This window comes from Canis lupus, chromosome X (assembly GCF_003254725.2).
Source record: "Canis lupus dingo isolate Sandy chromosome X, ASM325472v2, whole genome shotgun sequence".
In the NCBI taxonomy this organism is placed as follows: domain Eukaryota; kingdom Metazoa; phylum Chordata; class Mammalia; order Carnivora; family Canidae; genus Canis; species Canis lupus.
Window position 1 is genome coordinate 122420333 of NC_064281.1, and position 17301 is coordinate 122437633.

Genomic DNA, 17301 nt, shown 5'->3' on the forward strand with positions numbered 1-17301 from the left:
CCTGTGAGTTCCTGCGGAGTGGATGTTGTGAGTAGATCCCGCTGCCAATTCTCCCATGGGCCCATCCTCTCCTCTGTGCCTTGGGCCCCACCAGCTCCGCACAGACCTGGCTGTGGCCTCCGAGAACAACTTTCTTTTTTTTTTTTTTTCCAGAACAACTTGCTGTATTTACTTTCTTTATTTTTTATTTTTTTATTTTTATTTTTATTTTTATTTTTTTATTGGTGTTCAATTTGCCAACATATAGCATAACACCCAGCGCTCATCCCATCAAGTGCCCCCCTCAGTGCCCGTCACCCAGTTTTTTCCACCCTTCTCACCCATCTTTCCTGCGGCTCCTGGAGGGGGCTTTTGCAAATGCATCTGTGCCCTTCGGAAGGGGTGGTGACCCGGATGGGAGTGCGTAGGGGATTGTGTTCTACTCTCCTTGGGTCTCTAGCTGGGCCTACGAAAGAAACTGATGTAAGGCAGATGCACAGGAGAGAAAGCACCGATTTTGTTGAATTTTTGAAGGTACCCGGGGAAGCATGAAGACCCGAGGAAGTGACCGGAACAAGCACCTATTTCTACCTTATATACAAAGAAAAAAAATGCATCTGAAAAATTGACAAGACATGGGTAAAGGTGAGTTTAACAAGGTTTGTTTGTACAGATTTCTGGGCCCCTAGCTCCCCACATACATTTGATATTAACACACATTTTTAAATAAATTCATTTTACACTTAGTCGACTTGATCACACATTAAAATTCCCTGTCAAAAAATAATAATAATAATAAAAATAAAAAAATAAAATTCCCTGTCAAAGATTCCTTTCCACATTCTGATTGTACCCTATGTTTTCTTCTTCATTTTATTATTTTGGATTTTTTTTTTAATGATAGTCACAGAGAGGCAGAGACACAGGCAGAGGGAGAAGCAGACTCCATGCACCGGGAGCCCGAGGTGGGATTCGATCCCGGGTCTCCAGGATCGCGCCCTGGGCCAAAGGCAGGCGCCAAACCGCTGCGCCACCCAGGGATCCCTATTTTAGATTTTTTTTAAAGTAATCTCTATACTCCATGTGGGGCCCGACCTTAAAACCCTAAGATCGAGTCACATGCTCTATACCCACTGAGCCAGTTGGGTACCCTTGTTTTTTCTTCCTTAAACAATCAATCTCACTTTAGGACAAAATCGCTTTCTTTTCCCTCAATAAAAAATATATACATCTTCATTCCTTATACCTTCTCTTACCAAAAGCATATCTACTCTCGTGGCATTCAAAGCTGTTTCCCTTATTATTTCTAGTAGCTTTAATTACTTATATTACTTAGAATTCTTAAATCTTAGAGACCTTGATTTCTAGTGAAAACAAGAATCATGAAATACACCAGGATTCTTTTGATTTGCAAGTTTGAGTACATCTTATGATTTTTAGAAGCCTATACCTTTTTTAAGGTATTTATTTATTTATTTATTTATTTATTATTTATTTATTTATTTGAGAGAAAGAGGGCCCAAGCAGGGGGAGGGACAGAGGGAAATGGAGAGAATTTGGAGCAGATTCCTTGCTGAGAGGGGAGCCTAACCTGGGGCTTAATCTCACAATCCTGAGATCCTGACCTGAGCCACAATCAAGAATCAGTCACTTAGGGGTCTCCTGGGTGGCTCAGTCAGTTAAGCTCTGGCTCTTGTATTGGTTTTGGGTTGTGGTCTCAGGATCCTGGAATCAGCTCCATGATGGGCTCCCCGCTCAGTGCAGAGTCTGCTTGAGGATTATTTCTCTCTCTCCTTCCTCTGCCCTACCCCACTCGAGTCCCCCCACCCCCAAAAAGATAAATAATCTTAAAAAAAAGAGTCGGGGGGCCTGGGTGGCTCCGAGATTGAGCATCTGCCTTCAGCTCAGGTCATGATCCCAGGGTCCTGAGATCAAGTCCCACGTCGGGCTCCCTGCATGGAGCCTGCTTCTCCCTCTGCCTGTGTCTCTGCCTCTCTGTGTGTGTGTCTCTCATGAATATATAAATAAAATATTGAACAACAAAAAAAAGAGTCAGACTCTTAACCAGCTGAGCTACCCAGGCTCCCCACAAGCAGCTTTTTTGCCCATCTCTACACACGGTGTCAAGGCTTCCCCATCTAAATATTCATCCTAACCCCTAAAGGAAAGGAACCCACTCACCCTTGCTTGAGGAATCATGGCTTTGGAAGGTCTTCCCCTTCAACTCCTTATTTCTTACCAGTAAAGTTTCCTTTATGCCACAGCTACACCTGGTGTGTCTGTGACGGCCCAAGGAGTGGACTCATGTTGGTTTGGTTACATGAAGACACATCTGTTTAAAAAAAAAATGGCTCTTCACTGCCTGACTTTTTTTTTTAAGATTTTATTTATTCATTCATGAAACACACACACACACACACACACACACACACAGAGGCAGGGAGAAGCCGGCTCCATGCAGGGAGCCCAATGTGGGACTCGATCCCGGGTCTCCAGGATCACACCCTGGGTCAAAGGCAGGCGCTAAACTGCTGAGCCACCCAGGGATCCCCGCCTGACTTTTTCTTTTTCTTTTTTTTAAGATTTTATAAAGATAGTAGTGGAAAGACTTCTATAAAGTCATAAAAACAATCTACCAGCTGTGTCTGAACTGTTAGACCCATCATCCTGGAAGAGCTGGTTTTGTTGTCTGAGGCTTCAGGTCTCCTTCTGGCCGCTTAAAACACCTGCAGCTGGACTTCATTCAGCTGCCACTTAGCCTGGGTTGTCAATATGTTCTTGTTCTTATATCTGTGTTTTCCAGACAGGTGGAAGCTTTCTGCTGCTGCAAAGCTCTCCCTCTGTGATCGCTCTCGCTCTCGCTCAAATAAATAAATCTTTAAAAAAAATGAAACCCTTTCTCCTTTTCCTCTCCTTTACTCTAGCATTAGTGGAGAAAGATAATGTCCTAATATGTATCTCCCAGGCCATTGCTAAGTGGGAAAGTCAATTCTGGAAATTAGACCAACCTTTTATTTCAACCGAAGAGAAATTGTAACTGTCCCAATTTTTTTCTAAAGATGTTATTTATTTATTTGAAATCCAGAGCACAAGCAAGGGGCTCAGCAGAGGGAGAGGGAGAAGGAGGCTCCCTGCCGAGCAGGGCTCAATCCCAGGACCCTGGGATCAGGACCTGAGTTGAAGGCAGAGCTTAACCGGCTGAGCCACCCAGATGTCCCCCAACTTTTCACAAGCAAAATGACATCTCATTGGTTGACTCCCCTGAATTTACATTGTTGAGTTAGAAAGGACCTACCAGGAGGTGTTCGTGAACTAGGATTCATTGCTTTGGCCTATCCCGACTTCCCTAAGTAGGGATAAATGTAAATGAGGCTGTAACCAGGGGTTTTTCCTTAATTCTTGAAATTATTGCAGAATCTGCTGCTAAATGGACACCTCGGGAGGCTCAGTGGTTGAACATCTGCCCTCGGCTCAGGGCGTGATCCTGGGGACCTGGGATCCAGTTCCATGTTGGGCTCCCTGTGGGGAGCCTGTTTTCCCTCTGTCTGTGTCTCTGCCTCTCTGTGTGTGTCTCTTGTGAATAAATAAATAAATATTTAGGGGATCCTTGGGTGGCTCAGTGGTTTAGCACCCACCTTCGACCAAGGCATGATCCTGGAGTCCCAGGATCAAGTCCTGCGTTGGGCTCCCTGCATGGAGCCTGCTTCTCACTCTGCCTGTGTCTCTCCCTCTCTCTCTCTCTATCTCTGTGTGTGTCTCTCTTGAACAAATAAATAAAATCTTTAAATAAATAAATAAATATTTAAAAAAAGAACCTGGTGCTAAGGATCCTTAGATTCTCTAGCCCAAGTAGTTGTTGTTAATAGGATAGCCTCTCATTATTTTTCAGCTGAGCAAGGAGGTGTCTGTACTGTGGCTAACGTCACCTGTTATATCTGGATTAACACTTCCAGGGAAGCTGAAATCCAGTTACGTACAATCACTGAGCAAGCCACTTGGCTTAAAAACGTGATTCCTTCAGTGAGTTTTTCTTTGATTGGTTTGGGTCTTGCAGACCGTGGCTCTGAAGTGCACTCAACATTAGGAATTATCCTGCTTATAGTTACCATAATCTCCCTGGTGTATTGTATCCTCTCAAAAGCGGTAAATGCCTGTCCACAGCTAGTAACTACCAAGCAAATGATCTCCCTGAGACTGAAACCTCAGAGGAAAAGTGAAGAGAATGGCTGACTAAAGGGTTGTGGACCCGAACTCGTGGCCTGTGAAGATCACAGGGGTTTAGCAACAACCCGGACCTCTGAGTGTCACACAGAGGCTCAGTGAAAGCTCGAGGAGCTACAGAGCCATAGTTGAAAGAAGCGCTAACGACTTACATTTCTTTCTTTTTCTTTTAATTTTTTAAAGATGTTATTTATTTATTCATGAGAGACCCAGAGAGACAGGCAGAGACACAGGCAGAGGGAGAAGCAGGCTCCATGCAGGGAGCCCGATGCGGGACTCGATCCCAGGACCCCAGGATCATGACCTGAGCCAAAGGAAGACGCTCAACCATGGATCCACCCAGACATCCCATGCCTTAAATTTCAATCACATCTCTCAGATAAGCTGAGTTCATCAAAGGCTTAATACGTTATCTAATTGCAGTTTCAACCTCCCCTAGAAATGTTAGTCTTAACAGTCAGTGGGGAATTTTCTCACCAGTGCCTATAAGGGAGTCCGTCCGTGGGGTTTCTCCTTCCTGGGAAGGAAGACTAGGCAATCCACCTAATAAGACTCCTTGTCCTTCCACCTAAGGGAAGGTGACCCTATCTGGAATAATCTTTCTCTTCTTTTGCTAATAACTTTTGGGGCCTACCTTCCTTCCTACAAAAACTTTCCGTTTTGTACAGTTCCTTAGAGCCTCTACTGGCTAGACAGCATGCTGCCCGAATCATGAATCAATAAAGCCAAGTGCACCCTCGAATTTACTCAGTTGAATTTTTCTGCTTTAACAATATGGTAAAAAAAAATAAAAATAAAAAACAATATGGTGAAGCTCTAATCCCCAGTGGGATGATATTTGGAGGTGGGGACATTGGCAGATAATTAAGTTTAGAAGCGGTCAGGAGAGTGAGCCCTTAGAAGGGATTAACACTATTATGAGAAGAGGAAGAGAGAGATCCGGTTCTTCCATCTGGAGGAAAGGCTGTTGGGGCACACAGCAAGAAGGCAGCTGTCTACAGGAACTGGGGCTCTCACTAGGAACTGAATCTGCCAGCACCTTGATCTTGGACTTCCAACCTCCCAAATTGTGAGAAATAAATGTCTGTTGTTAAAAAATCCCCCAGTCTTTGGTATTTTTTCATAGCAGCCGAAGCTGATTAAAGCATGTTTTTCTTTTTTTATTGGAAGTGTGGACGTATTAGAGGGTGAGTGTCTTTTCAAAGTGTTCTCTTGTTTTTGTAATTCTTTTTTTTAAAGATTTTATTTATTTATTCATGAGAGACACAGAGAGAGAGAGAGGCAGAGACACAGGCAGAGGGAGAAGCAGGCTCCCTGCAGGGAGTCCGATGTGGGACTCGATCCCGGGTCCCCAAGATCATGCCCTGGGCTGAAGGCGGCACTAAACCACTGAGCCACTCAGGCTGCCCTGTAATTCTTTTATAATGGATTTTATTTCTTCTATTTGAGATTTTGACAAAGGATATTGTTTTACACATGATTATGGCTCATCTCTTCAGTAAAGTATTTTTTTTATTGGTTCTGTATCTCAAAGTCAACCACCAAAGGCCCAAAAGTATGCAATAATTTGTTTCAGCGTGGGGATCTTTTCCAGCGTGGTGTGAGGTGGCCACTCTCTACCATCCCCTTTTTCTTTCAGAAGGCGCAGAGTAAGGAAGCAAGCATCTTCCTCTAGGAGCTCTTCAGACATCCCCTCTGGGAGGAGAGTAGGGCAGCCTCTCCCCAGCAAGTTTCTGGGCAATTAGGAAGAAAGTAAGAACACACAACCCCAGTCAGAGAACCTATCTTGTGGGAAACACAGAGGAAGAGGAAGAGTAGGAAGCTAATTCAAGATACCAGCAACCTGGGATGCCTGGGTGGCTCAGCTGTTGAGCGTCTGCCTTCAACTCAGGGTGTGATTCCAGGATCGAGTCCCACAGCGGGCTCCCTGGGAGGAGCCTGCTTCTCCCTCTGCCTGTGTCTCTGTGTGTCTATCTCTCATGAATAAATAAATCTTACAAAAAAGATACCAGCAACCTGTACCTAACCAAAAAGGCAAGGATGAATTACCCTAGGAAGCACTGTTGAAACATAGATTCCTCAGCTCTCACCTCTGAGATTCCCTCACCCTTTGAGTTTTCAGCTGTTTTCGTTGTTGTGTTTTGTTTTGTTTTGTTTTGTTTTAGATTTTACTTTAAAGTGATCTCTACACCCAATGTGGGGCTCAAACTCACAACCCAGAGATCAACAGTTGCATGCTCCACCGGCTGAGCCAGCCAAGTGCCCGAGTGTGGAGCCTTTTGTTTCTTAGCTGAGCCTCTTGTCCCTGTAGGCTCCTGATCTCCTGTCCTTGTGATTCCTGCCTCCTCCAGTCTCTTTCTACAATCCCTCTTCCAGCATCCTTGTTTCTTCAGATAAGAACATGCAGTGTCTTTCTTCCTTTTTCCTCCTTATAGGTCGGCCAAAGGAGAAGTCACCGTCTTTAGAAAATAGTTCCAACTGAGCAACTAACAGCAGTTTTTAGTTTCTCTTTTCTTCCTTGTCTTCTCAATTTGAGTTTCAAGAGTCAAGACAAAGGTGGTCAGGGCCAGAGAGTGATTTTGACTTACCCTTGGAACCATGACAATAAATTTTGAGAAACAGGGGCCCCTGGTGGTTCAGTAGGTTGGGAATTTGCCTTGGGCTCAGGTCATGACCTCAGGGTCCTGGGATCTATCCTGTGGCAGGCTTCCTGTTCCACAGGGAGTCTGCTTCTCCCTCTCCCTCTGTCCCTCCTCTCCTGCTTGTGCACACACTCTCTCTCTCTCTTTCTCTCTCTCTCTCAAGTGAATAAATAAAATCTTCTTAGAAATAAATAAAATAAATAAATAAAAATTAATTTTGAGAGACAAAAATAAACAAGGGACTCACTATCTTCTGAGTATGCTACTGCAGCTTCTCTTACCTCACCTTTTACGTATGGCTGTCAGCAACCCCTCTCAATGGGTCTCTGAATGCCTTTAGTTCTTCCAGAGTTATAGAGAGTGGTTGCTAGTTGGCTTCCCCTGCTCACTACACCCCTTGATGTCGTGTCCAGAAGCCAACATGCTTGTTCCATCAAATGAGCAACATCTTCTGGTTGCAGAATCCACGTGTGGGGTTGTAAATTGAAAACACACTACTAAGTGCTTTTGCAAACTTCTGGGGCACAGTAAAAAGAGGGATTTATTTTTTTCATCTTTCTTTTCTTTTCTTTTTCTTTTTTTTTTTTTTTTTTTTTTGAGAGAGAGAGAGCAAGCAAGGAAGGGAGGGGCAGAGGGAGAGAAAGAATCCTAAGCAAGCTTCACGCCCAGCATGGATCCCAATGCAGGGCTTGATCTCAGGACTTTGAGATGATGATCTAAGCTGAAAGTAAGAGTCAGAGGCTTAACTGATTGAGACACTCAGGCACCCCAAGGCTTTATTTTTTTATAGGGGGGAGGGGCAGAGGGAGAGGCAGAGAGAAAATCTTAAGCAGGCTCCATGCCCAGCACAGAGCCTGATGGGGGGCTTGATCTCACAACCCTGAAATCATGACCTGAGCCAAAATCAAGAGTTGAATGCTTAACCCACTGACCCACCCAAGTGCCTCCAGAAGAAGGCCTTAAACGGGTAATATCAGATGACAAAAAAGACAAGTGGATGACCTCAGAGTACCAAGTAGCTACTCAATGACATCAGCTTTCTGGCCATCCAAATAGGAAAGGCTGGTTTTCCTTGCATTCAGGCAAGAAAAATGTAGGATTGTATGGCATTTTGGTCTCCTTTCCAGTATTGACACCCATCAGCTTAACACTTTTTTTTAATAACAGAGAAACAACAGGAAAACCTCCAAACACATAGAACCTAAATCACACACTTCTAAACAATCCATACGTCAAAGAAGAAGTGTCAAGGAAATTTTTTTAAATACACTGAACTGAATGAAAATGAAAATGGAGCATAGCAAAATGTGTGGGAAACAACTAAAGCAGTGCTGAGAGGGAAATTTATATACTAAATGCACACATTAGAAAAAAGGTAAGTCTCAAATGAATAACTTGAGCTCCCACCTCAAAGAACTAGAAAAAGAAGAGCAGGGGATCCCTGGGTGGCTTAGCAGTTAAGTGTCTGCCTTCCGCCCAGGACGTGATCCTGGAGACTTGGGATCGAGTCCCACGTCGGGCTCCTGGCATGGAGCCTGCCTCTCCCTCCTGTGTCTCTGCCTCTCTCTCTCTCTCTCTCTCTCTCTCTCTCTCTCTCTCTCTCTATTTCTGTCACAAATAAATAAATAAATAAATCTTAAAAAAAAAAAACGAAAAAGAAGAGCAGAATGGACATAGGGCAAGCTGAAGGAAACAGTAAAGATGAGAGGACATACGTGGTGCCTTGCTGGCTCAGTCAGTAATGCATGCAACTCCTGATCTCAGGATTGCAAGTTCAAGCTGCACATTGGGTATACAGCTTAAAAAATAAAATAAAAAATAAAAAAGAGGATACCCAAAGCAAAAAAAAAAAAAAAAAAAACAAGAGAAAATCAATAAGACAAAGAACTGGTTGTTTTAAAAGATCAATAAAATTGATAAACCTCTAGAAGACTAGCAAAGAAAAAAGAGAGAAGACACAAATGACCACTATCAAGAATGAAATAGAGGATGTCAACGCAGACCCTCCAGGCATCAAAAGGATAATAAGGAATTCTACCAAAAACTCATACACATAGATTTGACAAAAATATAAATGGAAATGGACTCATTCCTCAAAAATGACTACCATAATTCACCCAATATAAAATAATATGAATAACCCAATAACTATTAAGGAAATAGAGTTGATTTAAAATCTCTCTCCACCAAAAAAAGAAACTTCTAGACTAGACCCAGAAAAATTTTTTTAAAGATTTTATTTATTTATTCATGAGAGACTCACACTGAGAGAGAGAGGCAGAGACACAGGCAAAGAGAGAAGCAGGCTCCATGCAAGGAGCCCAACGTGGGACTTGATCCTGGGACTCCAGGATCACGCCCTGGGCCAAAGGCAGGTGCTAAACCACTGAGCCACCTAGGCGTCCCAAAATAGAAATCTTTAATGAAATATTAGTGTATAGAATTCAGCAAAATATAGAATTATACACCAAGACCAAAGAGGGTCTATTCCAGTGATGCAGGTGGTTCAATATTTGAAAATTAATCAATGCCATCCACCATATTAAGAGCTTTAAAAAAAGAAAAACCACATAATAGTATTAATTGAAAATATTTGACAAAATTCAACACCTATTCATGATTAAAAACTCTTAGAAAAATAGGAACAGAGGGGGAACACCTCAACTTGATTACAAGCATCTACAAAAATTCTACTGTTTACATTACACTTAAAAGTGAAAGACTGATAGATCATATCAACAAGAGAAAAAACAAAAACAAAAAAAAAAGAGAGAAAAAACAAGAACCATATGATCTTCTTAATAGAGGCAGAGAAAGCATTTGACAAAATACAGCCTCCATTCCTGATCAAGACTCTTGAGAGTGTAGGGGTAGAGGGAACAATCCTCAGCATCTTAAAAGCCATTTACGAAAAGCCCACAGCAAATGTCATTCTCAATGGGGAAGCACTGGGAGCCTTTCCCCTAAGATCAGGAACACGACAGGGATGTCCACTCTCACCACTGCTATTCAACATAGTACTGGAAGTCCTAGCCTCAGCAATCAGACAACAAAAAGACATTAAAGGCATTCAAATTGGCAAAGAAGAAGTCAAACTCTCCGTCTTCGCAGATGACACGATACTGGACATAGAAAACCCAAAAGACTTCACCCCAAGATTGCTGGAACTCATACAGCACTTTGGCAGTGTGGCGGGATACAAAATCAATGCCCAGAAGTCAGTGGCATTTCTATACACTAACAATGAGACTGAAGAAAGAGAAATCAAGGAGTCAATCCCATTTACAATTGCACCCAAAAACATAAGATACCTAGGAATAAACCTAACCAAAGAGGTAAAGGATCTATACCCTAAAAACTATAGAACACTTCTGAAAGAAATTGAGGAGGACACAAAAAGATGGAAAAATATTCCATGCTCATGGATTGGAAGAATTAATATTGTGAAAATGTCAATGTTACCCAGGGCAGTTTACACGTTTAATGCAATCCCTATCAAAATACCATGGACTTTCTGCAGAGAGTTGGAACAAATCATCTTAAGATTTGTGTGGAATCAGAAAAGACCCCGAATAGCCAGGGGAATATTAAAAAAGAAAACCATAGCTGAGGGCCTCACAATGCCAGATTTCAGGTTGTACTACAAAGCTGTGGTCATCAAGACAGTGTGGTCCTGGCACAAAAACAGACACATAGATCAATGGAACAGAATAGAGAACCCAGAGGTGGACCCTGAACTTTATGGTCAACTGATATTTGATAAAGTAGGAAAGACTATCCATTGGAAGAAAGACAGTCTCTTCAATAAATGGTGCTGGGAAAATTGGACATCCACATGCAGAAGAATGAAACTAGACCACTCTCTTGCACCATACACAAAGATAAACTCAAAATGGATGAAAGATCTAAATGTGAGACAAGATTCCATCAAAATCCTAGAGGAGAACACAGGCAACACCCTTTTTGAACTTGGCCACAGCAACTTCTTGCAAGATACATCCACAAAAGCAAGAGAAACAAAAGCAAAAATGAATTATTGGGACTTCATCAAGATAAAAAGCTTCTGCACAACCAAAGAAGCAGTCAACAAAACTCAAAGACAACCTACAGAATGGGAGAAGATATTTGCAAATGACCCATCAGATAAAGGGCTAGTTTCCAACATCTATAAAGAACTTAGTAAACTAAACACCCAGGAAACAAACAATCCAGTCATGAAATGGGCAAAAGACATGAAGAGAAATCTCACAGAGGAAGACATAGACATGGCCAACATGCACATGAGAAAATGCTCCGCATCACTGGCCATCAGGGAAATACAAATCAAAACCACAATGAGATACCACCTCACACCAGTGAGAATGGGGAAAATTAACAAGGCAGGAATCCGCAAATGTTGGAGAGGATGCGGAGAAAGGGGAACCCTCCGCACTGTTGGTGGGAATGTGACCTGGTGCAGCCACTCTGGAAAACTGTGTGCAGGTTCCTCAAACAGTTAAAAATAGAGCTGCCCTACGACCCAGCAATTGCACTGCTGGGGATTTACCCCAAAGATACAGATGCAGTGAAACGCCGGGACACCTGCACCCCGATGTTTCTAGCAGCAATGTCCACAATAGCCACACTGTGGAAGGAGCCTCGGTGTCCATCGACAGATGAATGGATAAAGAAGATGTGGTTTATGTATACAATGGAATATTCCTCAGCCATTAGAAACAACAAGTACTCACCATTTGCTTCAACATGGATGGAACTGGAAGGTATTATGCTGAGTGAAGTAAGTCAATCAGGGAAGGACAAACATATGGTCTCATTCATTTGGGGAATATAAAAAATAGTGAAAGGGAATAAACGGGAAAGGAGAGAAAATGAGTCGGAAATATCAGTGACGGAGACAGAACATGAGAGACACCTAACTCAGGGAAACAATCAAGGGGGGGTTGAAAGGGAGGTGGGCGGGGGGTTGGGGTGACTGCGGGACAGGCACTGAGGGGGGCACTTGACGAGATGGGCACTGGGTGTTATGCTATATGTTGGCAAATTGAACTCCAATAAAAAAAAAAGTGAAAGACTGCTATCCCCCTAAGATCTAGAGGGAACAAATCAAGGATGTCTGCTTTTATTCAAAATAGTGCTAGAAGTTCTAGCCAATGCATTAAGGCAAGAAAAGGAAATAAAAGGCACACAGATCAGAAAGGAAGAAATAAAACTGTCTGTATTTGTAGATAACAGATATATTTGTAGATGGCATGTTTATGTGGAAATTTCAAAGACTACAAAAAACTCCTAGGACTATTACAGGAATTCATCAAGGCTGCAGTATACAAGATCAGTATACAAAAATCAGTATACTACAAATGAACATAAGGACACCAAAATTAAAATACAATATCATTTACAAGAACCCAAAAAATACTAGGTGTAAATCTAACAAAATATGTATAGGACTTTTATGCTGAAAATTATAAAAAGCTTAGGAAAGATCTAAACAAATGTAGAGACATAACCTATTCATGGGTTGGAAGACGCAACATAGAAAAGATCAATTCTCCTCAAATCGACATGCAGATTTAATGCAGTTCCTATAAAAATCCCAGCAACATTTTTATAGATATAGAGAATATTATTCTAAAATCTATATTGAAAGCCAAAGAAATTAAAATAACTAAAACAACTTTTTTAAAAGAGTAAAGTGGGAAGAATCAGTTTTCCCAATTTAAAGATTTACTATATTTACACCAGTTGAGATGGTTTGTTATTGGTACAGGAAAGACACACAAATCAATGAAACAGAATGGAGAAAAAAAAAGAAAAAAAGAAACAGAATGGAGAACCCAGAAATAGACACACACAAATATTCCCAAATGATTTTTTTTTAATTTTTATTTATTTATGATAGTCACAGAGAGAGAGAGAGAGGCAGAGACATAGGCAGAGGGAGAAGCAGGCTCCATGCACCGGGAGCCCGATGTGGGATTCGATCCCGGGTCTCCAGGATCGCGCCCTGGGCCAAAGGCAGGCGCCAAACCGCTGCGCCACCCAGGGATCCCCCCAAATGATTTTTGATCAAGATGCAAAAGCAATTCCATGGAGTAAGGATAGACTTTCAAGGAATTGTCCTTGAGCAACTGCGTATCCACAGGCCAAAAAACGAACGTTGATCTAAGTCTCACACATCCTACAAAAATTAACTCAGGACACCTGGATGGCTCAGTTGGTTAAGTGTTTGCCTTCAGTTCTTATGATCTTAGGGTCCTGGGATCGAGCCCCACATTGGGCTCCCTGCTCAGCAGGGAGTCTACTCCTCCCTCTCCCTCTGTCCCTCCCTCCACTCGTTCTGTCTCTTTCTCTCTCAAATAAATAAATGAAATCTTAAAATTTTAACTGCAAATGGATCACGGACATAAATGTAAAACTTTTAGAAAAAAATAGAAGAGAAAACTTTTGGAACATAGAGCTAGGCAAAGAGTTCCTAGGTTTGACCCATAACCATGATCCATACAAGGAAACACTGATAAATTAGACTCCATTAGAATTAAAAAAAAAATACAAAACAAAACAAAACAAAAAGACTCCATTAGAATTAAAAGCTTTTGCTTTCTGAAAGATTCTGCTAAGTAGGAAGATGAAAAGACAAGCTACAGGCTGGGTGAAAGTACTAACAAACCACATATCTGACAAAGGACTGGTATCTTGAATACATAAAGAACTCAAAACCCGACAATAAAAAACCAATGATCCAATTAGGAAATGGGCAAAACAGATGAACAGACATTTCATCCAAGAAGATACACAGTTGGCCAAGAAGCACATAAAGAGATGTTCAACGTTATTATCCACTTGGGAAATGCAAACTAAAACCGTAATGAGGCATCAAAATGGCTAAAATAAAAAATAGTGATAACACCAAATGTTGGTGAGGATGCAGAGACCTGGATCACTCTTCTATCGTTTGGTGGGAATACAAAATTGAGCTGCTCCTCTGGAAAACAGTTGGACAGTTTCAGAACTAAGCATGCATCCACCACATGACCCAGCAATTGTAATCTGGGACATTTATCCTAGAGAAATGAAGTGTTACGTTCACACAGAGGCCTGTACGGGGGGATCCCTGGGTGGCTCAGTGGTTGGGCGCCTGCCTTTGGCCCAGGGTGCGATCCTGGAGACGCGGGATCGAGTCCCACGTCGGGCTCCCGGTGCATGGAGCCTGCTTCTCCCTCTGCCTGTGTCTCTGCCCCTCTCTCTCTGTGTCTTTCATGAACAAATAAATAAAATCTTTAAGAAAAAAAAAAAAGGAAGGCAGATTGCCCTCCCCGATGTGGGCACCTGTGGTTCAATCCCTTGAGGGGCTGCACAAAACCAAAAGACGGAGAAAGGAGAATCTGCTCTCTCTGCCTGACTGTGGAAGCTGGGCGACCGATGGTCTTCTCCTGCCCCTGGCCTGGGATTTACACCATCCGCTGCCCTGGTTCTCGGGCCTTTGACGCCAGACTGGAATACATACCGCTAGCTCTCCTGCGTCTCCAGCTTGCTGACCTCAAATCATGGGATTTCTCAGCCTCTATAATTGCAGGAGCCAATTTCTTATAATAAATCTCATGGTATGTATAAAATCGCCTGTATTCTAGACACAGTCTTTTTCACCTCCCCTGTGGGGCAGCAGTCCAATTTCCCCTTGGTAGTCGAGATCCATCACCCCAGCCAGTGCAGGAACCCCCTTCTCGGCCTGTTGATTCGCAGGCACGAGGAGTCCAAGTGGCCGGGTGGCAGTCTTAGCTTCCAGTTCAATGGAATCAGTGTTGTGCTTCCTGTTGGAAATAAGACCTTCCTCCCTTTGGAACTTCTAGGACAGCAGAGCATAAGGTCACAGGAACAAGAAGCAAAAGTTTTGCCAGTGGGTCGCTAGGGGTACCCCCCTAGGGGTTTGCTGGGGGTCAGTGGGTCGTTGGTGCCACTTCCGTCTCCACCTCTTAATTCCTGGACCCGTGAATCCTGGCTGTGAGACAAAGAGTGCCGTTTACTGGATGTTGATTCAGAGCACGTAAGCTCTCTGGGGAACCTTGCTCCAGCCCTGCAAGGTGTGGCCACGTAGCCAGGCCTGGAAAGGAGTCTTCGGAAGCCCGTGCCACTCTTCAATAACGCAGCTGCCTCAGGATGGTGGGGAACATGGTAAGGCCCGTGAGTTCGGGGAGCACAGGCCCAGGGACACACTTCTTTGGCTGTGAAGTGACTTCCTGGATCAGAAGCAATGCTGTGTGGAGGACCACGAGGGGGGATAAGGCACTCTGTACGTCCACAGGTGGTGCTTGGGGTAGGAGCGTTGTGTGCTGGGAAGGCACGTCCATGTCCTGAGCAGCGTGTGTTCCAGTAAAGACAAACCACTACCCCTTCCATGGTGGAATGAATACCATGTGTACTAATATTTTATTTTTTTTTTAATTTTTATTTATTTATGATAGTCACAGAGAGAGAGAGAGAGAGAGAGGCAGAGACACAGGCAGAGGGAGAAGCAGGCTCCATGCACCGGGAGCCCGACGTGGGATTCGATCCCGGGTCTCCAGGATCGCGCCCTGTGCCAAAGGCAGGCGCTAAACCGCTGCGCCACCCAGGGATCCCTATTTATTTATTTTTTAAAGATTTTATTTATTCATTCATGAGAGACTCACAGAGAAAGGCAGATACAGGCAGAGGGAGAAGCAGGCTCCATGCAGGGAGCCCGATGTGGGACTCGATCCCGGGACTCCAGGATCAGGCCCTGGACTGAAGGCAGGAGCTAAACCGTGAAGCTACCCAGGGATACCATATACTAATATTTTAAATTTTAAAATTTGATATACGGGATCCTGGGGTGGCTCAGCGGTTTGGTATCTGCCTTTGGCCCAGGGTGTGATCCTGGAGTCCCCGGATTGAGTCCCACGTCGGGGTCCCTGCATGGAGCCTGCTTCTCCCTCTGCCTGTGTCTCTGCCCCCCCCCGAATAAATAAATAAAATAATCTTTAAAAATATAAATAAATAAATAAATAAATAAATAAATAAATAAATAAATAAATTTTGATATATTATCTTGCTTCTTGCATGTTATCTTATTGAATTTAGGTCAGATTGATGAGAATTTACTTGCAAATGATAATATACATCTCGATTGTTTTAGTGTTTTATTTCTATTTTTTTCCAAAGATTTTTACTTATTTGAGAGAGAGAGAAAGAGAATGAGTGGGGAGGGACAGAGGCAGAGGGAGAAGCAGATTCCCATTGACCAAGGAGGCCGAACTAGGGCTGTTCCAGGACCCTGAGATCATGACTGGAGCCAAAGGCAGACACTTAACCGACTGAGCCACGCAGGCGCCCCTAATGTTTTATTTTTTTAAATGTCATGATTTAAGAGACACTGAGCTGTAGGAAACAAAGAGGGTTACTGGAGGGGAGGTGGGGGGGAATTAAGTAACTGGGTGATGGGCATTAAGGAGAGCACTTGATGCAATGAGCACTGGTGTTATATGCAACTGATGAATCACTAAATTCTACCTTTGAAACTAATAAAAAAAAATCCAAAATCAAAACAAAATGTCATGTTAGGTGGACAAGGAGGATATATTGTCAGGAATGGAAAAGGAGTTTTTATTTTAGTTTAGTTTAGTTTAGTTTAGTTTATTTATTCATGAAAGACACAGAGAGAGAGGCAGAGACACAGGCAGAGGGAGAAGCAGGCTCCCTGCGGGGAACCCAATGTGGGACTCGATCCTGGGTCCCCAGGATCACGCCCTCAGCCCAAGGCAGATGGTCAACCGCTGAGCCACCCAGACGTCCCAGGAAAAGGAGTTCTTAAAGTGATTTTCATAAACTAAAGATATTCATTTTAAAGTTTTACCTAGGGCAGCCCAGGGGGCTCAGCAGTTTAGCGCCGCCTTTGGCCCAGGGCGTGATCCTGGAGACCCAGGATCGAGTCCCATGTCTCGTGAGACATGCAGGGAGCCCGATGTGGGACTCGATTCCCGGTCCCCAGGATCACACCCTGAGCTGAAGGCAGACGCTCAACCACTGAGCCACCCAGGCGCCCCTAGATTTCAGATTTTATATACTTTAAGGTTTACAGTTGACAAAGTATATTAAGACGCACCTTGTAACTTGGTCCTGCTGTGCATCCCTAACATTCCGCATGGGATTCACCACCGAGTTGGACAGCATCACAACTGACCTACATCCTATTCCACAAGGCAAGGCCACTGATCATGCTATTTCGATGTCTCAGCATTGTTGAGTTGCCGTTAATGTTTCAAAAGCTTAGGATTGGGGATCCCTGGGTGGCTCAGCGGTTGAGCGCCTGCCTTCGGCCCGGGGCGTGATCCTGGATTCCCGGGATCGAGTCCCATGTCTGGCTCCCTGCTTGGGGCCTCTTTCTCCCTCTGCCTGTCTCTCTCCCAGTGTCTCTCATGAATAAAGAAATAAAATCTTTAAAAAA